Source organism: Schistocerca cancellata, chromosome 1, assembly GCF_023864275.1.
Source record: "Schistocerca cancellata isolate TAMUIC-IGC-003103 chromosome 1, iqSchCanc2.1, whole genome shotgun sequence".
NCBI classification, from domain to species: Eukaryota; Metazoa; Arthropoda; class Insecta; order Orthoptera; family Acrididae; genus Schistocerca; species Schistocerca cancellata.
The window spans coordinates 766,556,778-766,574,855 of record NC_064626.1 but is presented as its reverse complement, the minus strand read 5'-3'; positions in this window follow the sequence as shown (position 1 = coordinate 766,574,855).

Below are 18,078 nucleotides of genomic sequence, written 5' to 3'. Positions count from 1 at the left end.
GTGGTCGACGAGGTGTGAAATCAGAACATTCCTTCTTCCTTAGAATGGATGATAGCCCTCAGCTAGATAAGGCACCTTGCAACAAGGTTGTAAGAAGAAAGAAAAATTATAGTTAAACGGTCTGTCGGCGACGAGTTCATTATACATGGAGCACAGGAAGAAAAGAAATATGTAGCGCACTTTTGAAAAGAACCATTTCGACATTTGTTTAGAGCGATTTAGAGAAAATGCGGGAAGCCTAAATCTGGATGGTCAGGTGTGAATTTGAACCCCTGTCCTCCTGAGAGCCCGCAGCTCGTGGTCGTGTGGTAGCGTTCTCGCTTCCTACGCCCGGGTTCGATTCCCGGCGGAGTCAGGGATTTTCTCTGCCTCGTGATGGCTGGGTGTTGTGTGATGTCCTTAGGTTAGTTAGGTTTAAGTAGTTCTAAGTTCTAGGGGACTGATGACCATAGATGTTAAGTCCCATAGTGCTCAGAGCCATTTGAACCAATCCTCCTGAAAATGAGTCCAGTGTTTCAAGCACTGCACCACCTCGGTTGGACACACAGTAGTTAAGTATCAGCAAGTGATGGAAGAATACGACCAAAAGTTCAGACCTCTTCTTAAGTCCTTGAGATATCCATTGGCCATCTCGACTGCTGAATTAACTTTCTGAGTGCTCCACCATGCAACCTTGAGCACGTAAGGGAAACATTAGTGACACCGCGGCTGCAATCCTGCAGGGAAAATATTAGTGCCTGGTTGACTCACTTTCATCTCACTCAGCAGCAGCATGTGCGGAAAATACGTCTGGTCTGAATGCTGGCGAATACAGCAATGTTGCAATAGAAGCTAAGTTGGCAACACTGACGAACAGAGATTGGATGATATGTAGGCTGCTTTTCAGACAACCGTATCAAGACGCTACTCTGCTACATCTCATGTTAAACTTCTAGTGTGCCAGAAGAGCTGGTGGATGAGGCCGCCACAGCTGCAACCCCACCGGAACGGTGTGGTTTCGCCCAGGGGAGGCTCGCCAAGAGGGCCGTGACGCGGACGTAAACAGGATGTCGTGTCGGCGGGAATGGAAGGAAAACAGTGGCGGGCGAACAGGTGTCGGCCAGAGCGGCCCGGTGCATTGTAAGCAGCGCGGCTTACACAGGTGACCCCGGCGGCCGCCCACACTCAGCTTCCGGCTGCACGTGGCGGTGGCGTAGCTCCCACTGTTAATCTCGGATGAAAATCGATGTACTGTACACGATCGTACTAGATGAAACTGAAGCGGTAGTCAAAGATCACGGAGTCCTACAGATCTGAAACAAAGCCAGAAGAATGTATTTACAAATATCGCAACACAACCGTCGTCTGCAGCTTTAAAAAATTATTGATGAGAAAGAGAGAGCTACTTTAGACCAGCGACACTGGCACTGTGATCATGACTTTTTCAGTTGTCACTGGGTTATTTCATCCAGTATCAAACGTCTGGTTGTTATTACAAAATGTTGCGAAACTGCCGTGCTCTTTCAGAGGCGAAGAACGTTCAGACAGATGGTCTCGCTGTCCAAGTAATCCTGTCCAATGTTTGTTTCTGTAATGAAAATATGGGAAGATTAATTGATTAGAGGCATTTAAGCAATGATTCTTTCCGCGAACCGTATGTGACTTAAACGGGAAGAAACAATGATACGTGTTACAATGGGAGATATGCTCTGTCGTGCCGTTTACAGTGGTTCACACACGGTACATGTACATATAGCATGCTGATATGTGCTCATGGTAAATTCTATGAACTTTATATAGATAAAACAAAGAGTAGGGAAATGGACTGTAAATAGGTGCAAAAATCTAATGAAACTCGAGAGATCGCGATGACAAGTCTAAACAAAGGCAAGATATTTAGCGAAGTTATTTTAGCGGGAATAATTCTTTCATCCTCCCTACAGCATCTATTTGACTCCAAGAATTGTTCACCTATTTCTGCACTTAATCAAGATGCTTTATGGTCAGCTATTAGAGGAGGAAGACGATATCAAAAGCAGCGGTAAACGATGCTGGTGGCGACATTCTTCAGTTACGCAACCCAAAAACCTGATTTCAGTTACAAAAATGTCCTTCAACGATAGCGGAAAGCGTAGAAAAAGAGCGCAAGCTGTATAAGAAGCAATAAAGACAAATTAAAAAAAAAAAAATATTTTTAAAAACGTCTAGTGGTACCTTTCTCAGGATGCTCTTCGTATTTGACGTCAACTAGACTTTTGTCTCAAAATACGTAAATTGACAGTTTTAGGACCATTCTTTCTAATTCAATTTACGTTAGCGGTAATACTGCAGAAAAATGCTAGTATTGTGGTCTTCCTACGTACTGCACAAGGAAGTGTTCGATTACAACGGATTCCCGGCGGGGTCAGGGATTTTCTCTGCCTCGTGATGACTGGGTGTTGTGTGATGTCCTTAGGTTAGTTAGGTTTAAGTAGTTCTAAGTTCTAGGGAACTGATGACCATAGATGTTAAGTCCCATAGTGCTCAGAGCCATTACATTCGTTATCTTTGGTTTGTGACGAAACTTAATAAATGGGGATGTTTAAAAGTATATTATTATTATTCACATAATGTAATTCAGACCAGAGGTGAACATCAACAGGAAACATAAAAGAGGACGTATTTCCAGTAATTATTATCGTGGAGGAAGTAGAAAATTGACACATTTGGTATTAATAAAAGGATCAATCAAAGTAGCATCCTCTGCATCTCTGCGACGGTTTCGTCCTGCTTCGCTGACTTGACCCAAGTCAGGCCAATGCCCCAGTACTTGCCCGGCATCTCACTACAACGCGTCAGCCGCAGGTGCCACAGTTTTAGGCAGAGTGGTGTGCTCTTGTCGCCGCATATTCTGCTCACTCTCCGCGCCTCCAAGCGAGGGTAGCCCCCCTTAGCAACTTCGGCTGCCGCCCTAACTGGGTTACGCTCTGGCACTGACTGCTGCCCAGTGGTCACGTCACTCGCTTTCTGCAGGAGTGTCCACGCTGTGCAGCGGAGCAGCTGATCGACTCTCCTCCGTCTCGCACCGACCTATCCAAGCACCGAAGCCGCTAGCTGCACCACAAAACCCGCCGACCGCGACATCTAGGAAAGCACAAGCGTGATAGTAAGGCTGACGTGACTGGTTGCCGCGCGGGGTAGCAGCACGGTCTTAGGCGCCTTGTCACGGTTCGCGTGGCTCCCCCCATGGAAGGTTTCAGTCCTCTCTCGGTCATGGGTGTGAGTGTTGTCCTTATCGTCAGTTAGCTTAAGTTGGCCTAAGCAGTGTGTAAGCTTAGGGACCGATGACCTCAGCAGTTTGGTCCCACAGAACTTACCACAAATTTCCATTTTTCCGTGGCTGGGTGGGCGGGGTAGGAAGGAAGACGTGTCGTGTATTACAAATTAAAGGCACAGTACACTGCTTTAGCATAAGATCCAAGAGACCATAATTCAAAAAAACTTAATATGTGAAAGCACACGCCTGAATATTTGAGAATTAAACGTGTGACGCTACTGATTTAAGAACTGTTCGTACCGAGTGTTTATAATTAAAGTACAGCTGCTGACAGAGGTCCAGACTGGGCTGTAATTATCGTGTCATACCAAAACATGGTAGATATGCTAATGCGTTAACATAGAACCGATTTGCTCTGGAAAAAAAAATAGTTCCAGTTTTGGTAATTTGGTGCAAATCTGATGCAGTGAATGTAATAAAAACGTATAGAAATGTTTCCGTGTGTAATCAGTGTGGCTGGGGCTGGCCTGTTTTGAGGGAAGAGACCAAACTGCGAGGTCATCGGTCTCATCGGTTTAGGGAAGGACGGGGAAGGAAGTCGGCCGTGCCCTTTGAAAGGAACCATCCCGGCATTTGCCTGGAGCGATTTAGGGATATCACGGAAAACCTAAATCAGGATGGCCGGACGCGGGATTGAACCGTCGTCCTCCTGAATGCGAGTCGAGTGTGCTAACCACTCCGCCACCTCGCTCGGTATAATCAGTGTAGAACTGGACGTAGGCAGAAGAGGTCAGACATGTGAGAAAGGATAATATTGACCGCCGATGAAACATCTTGTTCAGTATTAGCATCGGAGACGTCGATGAGACGCCACATCTGTAAAACGGCGTGTTCAGTTGTTACTCGCAGCAGTTCGGTGTAATCAGAGCAACGTGTTCCTGCATACAGACCTTCAGATCAGGTATAGACCGGATGTATTCCTTGTAAACGTGTTGTTTTAGATATCCCCAGAGTCAAAGATCAAACTGATTCAGATCGGGTCATCCTATAGGCCACGCATCTGAAGAACTTCTAGAGATAAAACATTAGTGAAAAGCGGCATTAAATAGGTCTTTTACTGAGCGAGCGACACGGCGTGTTCCACCGTCTTGCACGAAAACAGTGGTTTCTACACAGTAGAGCTCTTCCAAAGCCGAAATCGTATCCTGTACACGGAAGTCTCCATGACAGTATCCTTGACAGACCCTGTGGATGTATTCTCGTCAAAGAAGAACGGACAGAGAATAAAGGTGCTTGTGAATACACACCACACAGTGACATACGGCACGGCGAGTGCAATGGCTCTTTGCACACGACAAGGGGTTTAACCGTACCCCAAATTCCTGCAGTTCTGTGTACTCACTGCACCCTAGAGTAAAATGTGCCTCGTCACTTCACAGAATACTAGCCGTTATCGTGTTATTAACTTTGATCCGTGCTAGAAAGCGACGAGGAAATACAAAATGTTGCCGCCGATCACGAGCTTTCAATTGCTGCACCTTCCTGGCCATATACGGGCATCAGGGTATAATAGACCTCAAAACTTCCTGTACTGTTGAAAACAGAATGGACAGTTCTCGTAACACCGTACGAGCACTAGCACTACCCGGAGCACGTGCTGCATGCTGCATGGTCAGCTACAGCAACAGCAGCCTTGTTGATGACTTCCACCGGAATAGGACGCCTTACTCTTCCAGATGCCACACAGTCACACCAGGCTCACCCGTGTAATCGATTTCATTATCATTCTTTAAACCACTTAATGACACCGGGGCTCTCCTGAGACCTTTCGGTCGGCGATACTCTCTCAATGCGACACTGTAATTGCTGTCGTTCACATAAAACAGGATTACTAATAGCGCATGGTCCCTCTTCTTGACAGCCATATTCTTCACTCATGCCATGGCTTGTCAAATGACAGCTTGGACGTCATACCGTCATATGAAAAAAAGTTTACAGTGCCAGATTTGCACCTGGTGGCCAAAATTGGAACTAATTTGTTTTCCAGGATATATGTTTCACATTAACGCGTTAGCGTATGTACCAAGTTTCGATGCCATACTATAATTACAGCCCACAATAGATCTGGACTTTAATTATAGTCATCCGGTATAACAATAGCTAATACTTACAACTTCGTTGTTAAATTCACACAATATAAATTGGATGTGTGCACTCACAGCTGCTGGCATTTCATCAAGCACTACGACTACTAACACTGGCTCTTTCTATCTGCCCTAACTCAACTTTCCGTGGTTTACCGGTTCTGTCAGCGTGTTCCTGAAACGTGTCGGATTTATTGTTGGCCGTACGTGGGCCAGCCTTCACCTGGCTTGAATGTTACCGGGCAGTCTGCGGGCCCATCCAAGTAATCAGGCGTTGTCGCAAGCAACTGAAAATTATCCTGTGCTAGTCGTAGCTTGTAATTTCTAGGATTACTTGGCACATTCGTGGGTCTTGGTTTCCATGACACTTTTTTCTCTGAAAGTTAGCTATGAAATTTGTGCTAGCCGCTGTGGCCGCGCGGTTCTAGGCGCTTCAGAGCGGAACCGCGCTGCTGCTACGGTCGCTGGTTCTAATCCTGCCTCGGGCATTGATGTGTGTGATGTCCTTAGGTTAGTTAGGTTTAAGTAGGGACTGATGACCTCAGATGTTAAGTCCCATAGTGTTTAGAGCCATTTGAACAATTTTTTGTGAAATTTGTACCGGCCGTTGTGGCCGAGCGGTTCAAGGCGCTTCAGTCTGGAACCGCGCACCGCTAGGGTCGCAGGTTCGAATCCTATCTCGGGCATGGGTGTGTGTGGTGTCCTTAGGTTAGTTAGGTTTAAGTACTTCTAAGTCTAGAGGACTGATGACCTCAGATGTTAAGTCCCATAGTGCTTAGAGCCATTTGAACCATTTTTTGTGAAATTTGTAAATATATGTACGCAAAAACGAAAAGCGCTACTACTTAAAAAAATGAGAATGCCTTAGTAGTCAAATAGTCCTGGCATCGCAGCTCATCGTTTCCTGGCAGGGCAGGCCACCCTCTGTAATCCAAAAACGTGAGAGAGGGTTTTGTGGATGGGATGTCATGTGATATCCGCGCATAACTGTTGAAGAAAAATGACGAAGAAACAGGTAGAAAGAAAAAACGGAGTTATAATCGCTTCCTTCAGTGCCAAAGTATCCTCGTTCGTTACCGGTACCTCCGCAGATGTTTTTCTAAGGCAAGCGCTATGGAACGAAGTTCAGTCAGTCTCATGGGGCCAAGTGAGGAGCTGCTTGAATAAGCAGCCACAGCATCAGCATTCATCTACTGACGTTCATGGTCGGAGGGATTGGTGATAAGCTGATTGTCCCACGGACAGAGGTCGCTCCTTGTACGGCCTCGTGGGCAGCAGTCGGCCAATCGTAAGAGCGAATAGTCCTAAGGCCCAGTCCGTGAGTGGAATTTATGTTTTTACTAAAAACCTAAATGAAGGTAACAGATGATCTGAAGCTTGCCATGAATGGAGAAGAGGCAACTATCACGTACTTCTTAGGCTTCACCAAAGCCTTTGACATTGTAGACTTTGACATTTTACTTGCCAAATTCAGCAGCCTGAATTTCTCGCCGAATGCAGTGTAATGGCTTAGCTCATACCTAAAGTCTCGCCAGCGATGCGTCATTCCGGCACCATAGAGTCACAATGGAGGCAAATGGTATCAGACATCCCTCAGGGTTCGGTGTTAGGTCCCATCTCTTTTCATTGCATTTAAATGATGTGTCATCAGTTTCCTCTTATCGCAGGTAGCACACGTACGCTGCTGATCTGCAGTTACATCAAAGTGTAAAACCAGTAAACCAGAAGAGAGCTTTCGAGAATCTCAATACCGTCCTGAGTACACCATGAAAATGGGCACAGGATATAGGGTTAAAACTCAGCCCATCCAAAACCCAGGCGGTACTGGTTGGTCATTCGAGGCTCATTAGCCTGAAATATCTGGAACCCCTACCTTCTCTCCTTCAGAAAAGAGTCTAGGAGTAATGACAGACGAAAATGTAAACTGGATGAGCACGCAACTGCAGTGTGCTTCGGCATCAACATCTCTCCATGATATACAAAAATATAAAAAGCTATTCCCTCTTGTCTGGGAAAGAAACTTGTACCTTCGTTTACACTTCCAGTTACTGAGTACAGAGATGTTATCATTCAATGTCTTGCCGGCCGGAGTGGCCGAGCGGTTCTAAGCGCTACTGTCTGGAACTGCGCTACCGCTACGGTCGCAGGTTCGAATCCTGCCTCGGGCATGGATGTGTGTGATGTCCTTAGGTTAATTAGGTTTAAGTAGTTCTAAGTTCTAGGGGCCTGATGACCTCAGATGTTAAGTCCCATAGTGCTCAGAGCCATTTTTTCAATGTCTTTCTCAGGAACGCTCACGGTGCGTGCAGCTGGTTATGAATTCCTGTCTTCGTTATATCTGTGATGTTCGACTCTTCGATTTCACTATCGTATGCATAGTTATACTGGCTGCGTGCAGACAGGCGCAGAGACGTACACACTCTCTGTTTTATCTCCTGTCTTTTCAACGAACAGTGTTCCTCATCGGCCTCCTTATCTTTAACGCTCTTATTTGAACAGCATGGCAGAAACACCCGTTCCCATCAGAACAATGTCCTTGACGTCTCATTCCATTGTTCAGCCACTTTCTCGAAGCAATAGCAGACATCCGATTCTGGAATAGCCTCCCGCATTATATTAGAGAACCGTACAACATCCCCAGCTTTAGAAGACAGTTGATGACATATCTACTACAGCAGGATCACTACTGTCCCTGTAAGCAGTATATTAGAGAACCGTATAACATCCCCAGCTTTAGAAGACAGTTGATGACATATCTACTACAGCAGGATCACTACTGCCCCTGTAAGCAGTCGATATCTTTGGACATCCTTCTCCCCGACTAGTGCTTCCTTTTTTCCCAGTGTTCTTACCTGAAGCAGTCTCCTTAAATTTTCTTTTCCCAGAATTCACTATGTAAAAATAGATCTATCCTTCTATACCTACATATTATTTTTATACTTTCGGTTATCATAATTGAAGAGGGTGAAAAATCAGCCATTCAGTAGCAAATAAAAGTTTATTAGCCCTTAATAATGGTTTCGATATTTGTGAAAATATCTTTTTCAGAAGTAGTGCCCTTATTACCTCACATGAGTGCACAGTAGACTAGATGAACCCGAGCGCCTCTTTCCATAAACAAAATTGATGAAACAAGAATTATTGCAAGCCCTGGCCTTAGATCGTGCCAAATTACATTTATCGTACTTTAGAATGAGCTTCATCTAATCTTTTATGCCATCATGTGATGTAATAAGACCATTACTTCTGATGAAGGTATTTTTACAAGCATCGAAATCATGGTCAAAGGATAATAAACCTTTATTTGCAACTGTTTGGCTGGTTTTTCAACCTCTTCAGATTTAGATAGTAGCTGTTTCGCAGCCATTTTTAAGATTTTGATCATCATTATTGTTATTATTGTCATTATTATTGTACTGCTGGCACTAACCTTATTAGATCATAGTACAATTTACTTAGAATACCTCTTGAGATAATTAAATCACTGTAATACTATTTGCCACATTAAAATTGTTATTTTCTTAGGAAACTGTGACGTAAAAAAGTACCGTATGTGTGAAAACCTGGTCTGATGTAAGAGGGAGCCAGGTGGCCTTAATCAAATAAGGTTAAATGAATAAAAAAAAGTAAATAAATATCTGGGGTCATGATCCCCCATCGCTACAGTTTGTATACATAAAACATTTTTGAACTAAAATATTACAAAATAACAGTTTGAAGTAATCTTAGGAACAAACTGCAAAGCTGGTGTACGAAACAATCATCTTTCTACTTGGACAGTTATTATATGCAAATATGCATTACACATTCTATATTATACATTTTCTATACTGTTAACAATGTAAGGTAATCTTCAGTATTCAAACAAGTAATCAAAGCAACAGGAAAAATGGAATTAAAGTGTCCAAATTAAAATTATATATAAAAGAGCTACAGAAATCGATCAGGAATTGGTATATTATTGTTATTAAATATTTATTTGGATCAGGCTCTGGAAGCATGGTATTAAAGTTTCTAGAAACTTAACATTACAATTATTGTTATTATTGTCATTATTATTGTACTGCTAGCATTAACCTTATTAGATCATAGTAAAATTTGCTTAGAATGCCTCTTCAGGCAAAATTGCTACACCAAGAATAAATTCAGATGATAAACGGGTATTCATTAGACAAATATATTTAACTAGAACTGACATGTGATTACATTTTCACCCAATTTGGGTGCATAGATCCTGAGAAATCAGTACCCAGAACAACCACCTCTAGCCGTAATAACGGCCTTGATAACCCTGGACATTGAGTCAAACAGAGCTTGGATGGAGTGTACAGGTACAGGTGCCCATGCAGCTTCAACACGATACCACAGTTCATCAAGATTAGTGACTGGCGTATTGTGGCGAGCCAGTTGCTCGGCCACCATTGACCAGACGTTTTCAATTGGTTAGAGGTCTGGAGAATGTGCTGGCCAGCGCAGCAGTCAAACATTTTCTGTATTCAGAAAGGCCCGTACAGGACCTGCAACATGCGGTCGTGCATTATCGTGCTGAAATATAGGGTTTCGCAGAGATCGAATGAAGGGTAGAGCTACAGGTCGTAACACATCTGAAATGTAACGTCCGCAGTTCAAAGTGCCGTCAATGCTAACAAAAGGTGACCGAGACGTGTGGCACTCCATACCATCACTCCGGGTGATACGCCAGTATGGCGAATACAAATACACGCTTCCAATGTGCGTTCACCGCTATGTCGCCAAACACGGATGCGACCATCATGATGCTGTAAACAGAACCTGGATTCATACGAGAAAATGACGTTTTGCCATTCGGGCAGCCAGGTTCGTCGTTGAGTACACCATCGCAGGCGCTCCTGTCTGTGATGCAGCATCAAGGGTAACCGCAGCCATGGTCTCCGAGCTGATAGTCCATGCTGCTGCAAACGTCGTCGAACTGTTATTGCAGATGGTTGTTGTCTAGCAAACGTCCCCATCTGTTGACTCAGGGATCGAGACGTGGCTGCACGATCCGTTACAGCCATGCGGATAAGATGCTTGTCATCTCGATTGCCAGTGATACGAGGCCGTTGGGATCCAGCGTGGCGTTCCTTAATACCCTCCTGAACCCACCGATTCCCTATTCTGCTAACAGTCATTAGATCTCAACCAACGCAAGCAGAAATGTCGCGATACGATAAACCGCAATCGCGATAGGCTACAATCCGACCTTTATCAAAGTCGGTAACGTGATGGTACGCATTTATCCCCCTTACACGAGTCATCACAACAATGTTTCACCAGGCAAGGCCGGTCAACTGCTGTTTGTGTATGAGAAATAGGTTGGAAACTTTCCTCATGTCAGCACGTTGTAGGTGTCGCCACCGGCGCCAATCTTGTGTGAATGCTCTGAAAAGCTAATCATTTGCATATCACAGCATCTTCTTCCTGTCGGCTAAATTTCGCGTCTGTAGCACGTCATCTTCGTGGTGTAGCAATTTTAATGGCCAGTAGTGTATTTGCCACATTAAAATTCTTATTTTCTTAGAAAACTGTGACGTAAAAATGCGCCGTATTTCTGAAAACCTGGTCCGATGTCAGAGAAGACCAGGTGGTCATAAGCAGATCAGGTTAAATACGTAAATAAAACAAAAAGTAAATAAATATTGGGGGTCATGTTCCCCCATCGCCCCACCCCCGCTGGACCCTCGCCTATGTCCACAAAGCCAGTATTTCCAGTAAAGCGCGGTCCAAACCCGGTGCCCTCCATGGGGGCCTGTGCCGTGACAGCTGCGGCGGCCGTGTGCGTGCGTGTGTGTGTGTGTGTGTGTGTGTGTGTGTGTGTCGGCCGCCGCCGGCTGATGCGCGTTCCGTGCCCGGGGGGTCCTGCCTCGCAGAGCGCCGGCCGCCTGTCACCGCTGCAATTTGCAATAACCGGTTACGAAAATATCGCGCAGTTCATAAGTCTCTGCGCGGCCCGCCCGCCCGCGGGACGCAGCGCCGTTGATTTACGAGCCGCCGACCGCCTTCTGATGGTAATTTAAATTGAATAAACAGCTTAACAAATGACTTCCAGAAACAAAGAGCCCATTGTATGAAGAAAGCGCGTCCAGCCGGCGGGCAATTCAATGTAAATCTTTTTGCACAGCGGCGGGGGTCGTGCCGCGGCGGGGCCTGCGACGGGTCAGCAATTACAGCCTCATTAGCGCTGCCAGCGGCCGTCCTAACTGTGACACGTCCTCACACCTCCACAGGCCAACTCCACATCGCAGGTACACCGCTGCTGTAGCACGCGCTGCTCGCCGCATGACTGCCTCCACAGCTCTTTCCTGTTCTGCTCGTACACGGTATGCGAACGGAACATTAGGATACAAGCAAAAAATGTTCCCAGCGAAGCGCGAAAATGCGAATATTCTAATGTCCCCCCTCCTTCCAAATTCCAGGTATTGTCACAATAAGCAAACTCTTTTATGAAATATTTGAGAGGAGCGAAGGTTACAATAAACTTCCTAGTTAACTTAGCTTCTCATGTTGATTTGGCTTCAGCTCTTCTTGTGTAAGGGTCTGATTCTTCAAGCTGAAATTCTCAAATTTTAGGTCCTCACGGTTGAACTGAACTAAATAAATTTGAAGAGCGTTGTTAAAGAATTTTTGTTTTTACGTAAATATATTTTGTCACATTTTAGCATATCATACAGGTCTTTGATTTTTTTACGTTAACGTAACCGAAATTACATTGTTCACATAAAAATACAAAAATACGTCTTATCACATGAGAGGCATGCTTACGACTCTCACACTCTTCGGAAATAACCATATTCCAAAGGGTTTACAATAATTCTTAACAAATGAATTTTTACTAGTTTCTGTTACGTCATTACTTTCGATTATTATTTAAATGAATGCTGTAATAAACATAGTAACCAGTACAGTATTGCATAATTAATAATAGAAATTTTAAGTGTGTCAGTAGTTCGTAATTTCAAATGTTTCTAAAGAAAATAACTTTAACTGCACATTCAGAACTAGTGCTTATCGATTAAAATATCCAGACTAAAACATTTTATAAAGTAATTCATTTCCATAAATTTTAGCTTGAAATATAACATACTGCGTGTAAAATTATATGAAAGTTTTCAGAAAAGCAACTGAGATAATATCGACCTGACCAAAATTCGATAAATACTGTTGAGGAAAAGTAATGCTAGAGGAAGATGTCCCGTTACAACATTTTCCTGTTTATTTAAAAGATTCTGAATGAAAAGTTGAGTACCAGCTGCCTCATTCTATCTTCCTCGGTACCCTTACAAATTTTTCCAAAAATTTTGGCATGCAAACATAACCGCGAATTTTTATCCTGAGAGAGCAAAAGGCAGTGGCACTGGCAAAGAGACAGGAAAATAATAATTACTGGAAAATAGTAGACATTGGTTACGTTATAGAAAGAGTGAAGGAGAGGGTGACATTGCGAGAGAAATAGAGGGACACAGTGGCAGTGACAGTCACATAACAGATTGAAGGGAACAGTGCCAAGGGGGAGGAGGGCAGGGAGGTGCGAGGAATAAAGAGAAAGTTGAAGTGGTTGAGAGCCAGTGATGATGAGAGACGAAGTATATGACAGTGACAACAAACGAGGAAGACAGAGATAGTTGCAGTGAGAAGAGACAGCAACAGTAGAGAGGATGGAATGAGGTATTTGCAGTAAGAAAGTGCAAGAGTGAGTCACTGACAGTGAGAGCAGACATAGCAAGACGGCAGAACGAAGGAGACTGTGGCTGTGACGCGGGAAACAATGACAGAGAGACACAATGAGATAATGACAATGTGTTAGGCTGAATGAGTGAGGAAGGACAACTGCGAGTGAATGGTATGAGCGACCTACAAGTTAATAAAAGCGCCAATATGTTGAAGAAGGTACACTGAGGCAGCTGGTACCGCACTTTTCGGAGTCTTTTAAGGAAACAGGAATATATTCGCATTTTTTGGGCTCCGATGGAAGCATTTTTCCGCTGGTACCCTCATGTGAAAAGAAATGGAGAGGTTAGTAAAATTTAAATAGTTTACTTACGAGAAAGTGAAATAACACGAAACTAATTTTGTTCCTCAGACCGGATTTTATTAGTAAAAAAATTTTGCATCTGCTTCGTACTGCAATGTGGGTTTCCCCGATGAATAAGGAGACACTTTACAGCATATTTCTCCGTCTACATCACTTTATAAACTACGTTTTCGCCTCACATTGGATTTTACGTGCATAGTTTACTTCTACAAGTAGGGTAACTTTGATCCTCTGTATCTCGGAAACAGATAAAGACATGAAGCAAATTCTCAAGGCTGCTTGAGATCTGGAATATAGGAATACCTTGTAAAAACTGCAGCCGTTTGCTGCGCATTGACGTCGTGGAAGCTCCGGCTGGGTTTGGCGCCCAATGAACAAGTTTTTGCGGTGTATCTCGATAACGAATAATACCGTTATAATTCGAGCAATTTGTTGTGATTACTTGTTATTTAGATTACCACAGGAAAATATTGTTTATGCGCGACATTTTGGAACATGTTAGGGAAGCCTGTCGTCACATTCGTACTGATATGTAACGATATATACTGTTGCTATAGAGCAAGGATGTACTACTATGTGACGACATTGTGAAAAATTGCGTGACGAATGTGGCAACTCAATGAGACTACTCCATACTTAAGACGCTAATGAGACTACGCAATACTTAAGGCACCCAGTGAGACTATTGCCATGTTTACCGCACTGAACTCTCAATCAGAAAGATTAGGGCTCAAATTCTTGTTTGGATCGATATGTTTAGGCTTTCTGTGATCCTTCTAAATCAATGATGGCGAATGCCAAACGTGTCTAAATCGAGCTTCTGCTCCATATCCAACGACCTTCTGACGACATTAAATATTCGTCTTGTTCCTACAACTCGGTAGGCTCTCGTCACATAGTAAGAACAAACGAGACGCCACAAATAAATCAAGAAAACGCGAAGGTACTGTTGGGGCAGGCCTGGATAACTCATCTAACTGTAAGCTCCATAAAGGAAAGGTTCTGGCTTCTATTCCCAGTATGGCACATGGTTTTAATTTGCTAAGAAGATTGAAAACGACTGACGTTCCACTAAAGCCAGAAAGATTTATTCTGAAAATAATTCCCTAGACTGTGGAGACACTCTGTTCTGCTTCCTGCATATGGTAACACAGTACCACAAGTAGTGTCACGCAATCCACCGAACTGGCGTATTACTGACTCATCTTGTTCAAAGTAGTAGCTCCAAGTGGGCACACCCCCACTCTGCGTTGTTGCCAAATGTATTGATGGCGGATCCAAGACGACGACCCTAGATGTGACAGCATTGCAGTGATGTCATGGTGGAAAGCTCAAATTTTGCTGGGAAAATATGTCAATTGGGCTACTTCCATTAACCTAACCCTCTGCTCCCCTTCCCTTCTCCTCACCTCCCCTCCACCATCTGGTAACTGGCGGGAAAGGGACACAGTCTTTTCTGGGCTCCTGGGTAGGATGGATGTAAGTATTTTGTAGCATTGTTTATTTAAACAATTTCAGTTGTCATGGACTGTAGCTCCATCTAGTGTGTACACCTTGAAGTCCAGAGTCCAACTGACCTAGTTCAAAACGCCACCATCGTCAGAGGGTGCTATTGCTCCTACCTCCCCCTCCCCTCTCATGATGTAATCCAAGATGGCAGTACAGGGAAAATGCTGGGAAATTCGTTCAGTCTGTGTCTAGCTGATGGACTGGGAGGATGGATGTAATGGATTATTCTGTTCAATGGATGAGATGTCTGTCCTGGAGAAGGAGGAGTTTAATGGGTATATTAGCTGTAATCATGCAGCTGATGACTGTGTCAGTAACCACTTGCACGATATTTGATTAGCAATTATATCTGGTGAAGACGAATACATTTCATCAAATAATGAAGATGCGGCATTATGTGGCTGTGTTACACTTCCCGACTCATGCTGATAAATGCATGCACTGTTACTGTAGATCATTCGATAAAAGTCCAGTCAGGATTCTGAAGTGCAAGGGGCAAGACGTTCACTCTGGTCTGTGTGCACTATGTGTTCTTAGCTAAAGAGCATTTTATTGCCAGCTATGGGACTGCAATATACAATTACGGAATGGATTGTGTGTTTGACCCTGTGAGAGACTGATTAGGTGTTTTAAACCTTAACAAACAGTATTTTCAAAGTCCTGCTCTGTACTCTTCACCAGTTGTAACCTTGCAGTGCTAGCTAACGAACAGTTGCTGCATGGCAAAATTCTATAATACATCTATTGAGGTAATAGTGATACACGCGAGTTGACTGCTGTCTTTGATGCTTTCCTGGGAAAAGAGAACCATCTGCCTCTAATCTAACTTCTATCTGCATTAAAGGATAACAGGTAGTGGATGGAGTGATGGGTTGAGACTGAGTTGCAACGAGTTACAGGGTGTCCAGAAAAGGACTCCCTGATTTCAAAATTAAATATCTCGAAAACAAAGATCGATAGAGGAGTGCAGTAAACGGTATGTTTATTGTGAAAGCTGTAAGAAGTTTATACAACAGTTTGAAACAATAGTTACAAAAGCTGCTAACAGATGGCGCTGTAATCGCCATACGTAATGCCTAGTATAAAATGTGATCCGAAGCCCAGAGCGATCAGTTCCACTATTGAAAAGTGAAAGGAGGTTAGCGTACCGAAGGAAGAGATTAAAACCGTGTGTTCCATTGAACAACGCGTTTTTCTGGTGCTAGAGTACCACAGGTTAGAAGAGAGTCCTACTGCAACAAGGCGAAGTTTTCAAGCACGATTTAATGTTCCAAAAGGACTCGATGCGAAAAGCATTCGTATGCTCTTCCCAAAATTTCAGTGAACAGGCAGCGTAACTGATGATCTAGTGGGGCATGCTGGCCGCAAGCAAACCGCAGTTACGCCTCAAAAATCGCCACAGTTTCTGGAATTATTCAGCGAAATCCAATGTCATCCGTCCGTAGAATTGCATCTGAGACTGGTATGAAGCGTTCCGGCACGCAGAAAATACTGAGAAAGACCTACACATGTTTCCATTCAAAATTCAAACGCACCAGGCCATACCCGTACGAGCTGTGCAACAAAGGGTTGCCTTTGCTAATCAGATGCTCACAATGATTGATAGTGAAGGATTTGATGTTGGCTGTATCTGGTTTACAGATGAAGCACACTTCCACCTGAATGGATACGTGAATAAGCAGAACTGGCGATTTTGGGGTTCCGAAAAGCCATATTGGTGTGAAACGAAACCCCTGTATTCACCTAAAGTTACTGTGTGGGCTGCAGTATGCAGCAGAGGCATTATTGGCCCTTTTTTCATTCGCGAAACGGTCACTGGTGCACGTTACGTTGCAATTTTGGAACAATTTGTCGCCACACAGCAAGCGTTAGAGGATCGACCACGTACTGAATGGTTTATGGAAGATGGAGCCCGACCACATCGGACCGAACAAGTGTTTCGCTTTCTTGAGGAATACTTCGGGAATGGAGTCATTGCTTTGGAATATCCCAAATTTACTGGTGCAGGCATGGATTGGCCTCCATATTCGCCGGATTTGACTCCCTGTGACTTTTTTTTGTGGGGCACAGTGAAAGACATGGTCTACCCGAAGCATCCCGCCACGCTGGACCAGCTTGAATCTACGATCTCTGTGGCATGTGAATTCATTTCGGTTGAGACACTACGAAATGTGATGGCGAATTTCATTCTTCGTTTGCGCCACCTCTGTAGTGCCAATGGTGAACATTTTGAAAACATTGTGATGTGATTGTTTGCAAAAATTGTTTTCATACGATTATTTCACTTATGTATGCTGATATGAGCTGTACAGCGTACAGCGCCATCTGTTAGCAGCTTTTGTAACTATTATTTCAAACTGCTGTGTAAACTTCTTACTGCTTTCACAATAAACATACCGTTTACTGCATTCCTCTATCGATCTTTGTTTTCGAGATATTTAATTTTGAAATCAGGGAGTCCTTTTCTGGACACCCTGTATGTTTGAATGGTAGATTCTTGTGGTGATAACGTCCTATGGGACCAAACTGCTGAGTTCATCCGGCCCTAGTTTTACACACTACTTAATCTAACTTAAACTTTACGTTAAGGGCAACATGCACATCCATGCCCGAGAGAGGACTCGCACCTCCGACAGGGGGAGCTGCGTGAACTGTGGCCAGTTGCCTCGGACCACGTGACTACCGCACATGGCTGATTTAATGGTAGACTGAGGATATATATTTTACAGAGAGAGGGAGATGTTGCTGCAGGTCATTTAACCATTTTTTCCCTTGTTCTGTTGGGGTGTACAGTTGTATGGCATAACCTGTGTTCGACTCGTATACAGCTGTGTGTTCTCTGTATGACTTAGAGCATTATATACCTGCAATCATCAACAGCAGACGTCTCAGTCATCAGAGGACTTCCAACACATGTGTGGTGATGATGAATGTATGTCCATCCTGTTTCGGCAACCCCCTCTAGACGAATAAAGATTTATGTGACTTACTTCACTCCCCTGCCGAATCTTGGGCATAAAATCCAGTCTTCAGTTTCATTACTGCAGCGATTCTAAATTAGTGACAGCTATTTATGTGGTACTGCAATCCTCGTGTATACATCTGCTTGACAGATGTCCTGTTTATGGAGTTAATGGAAG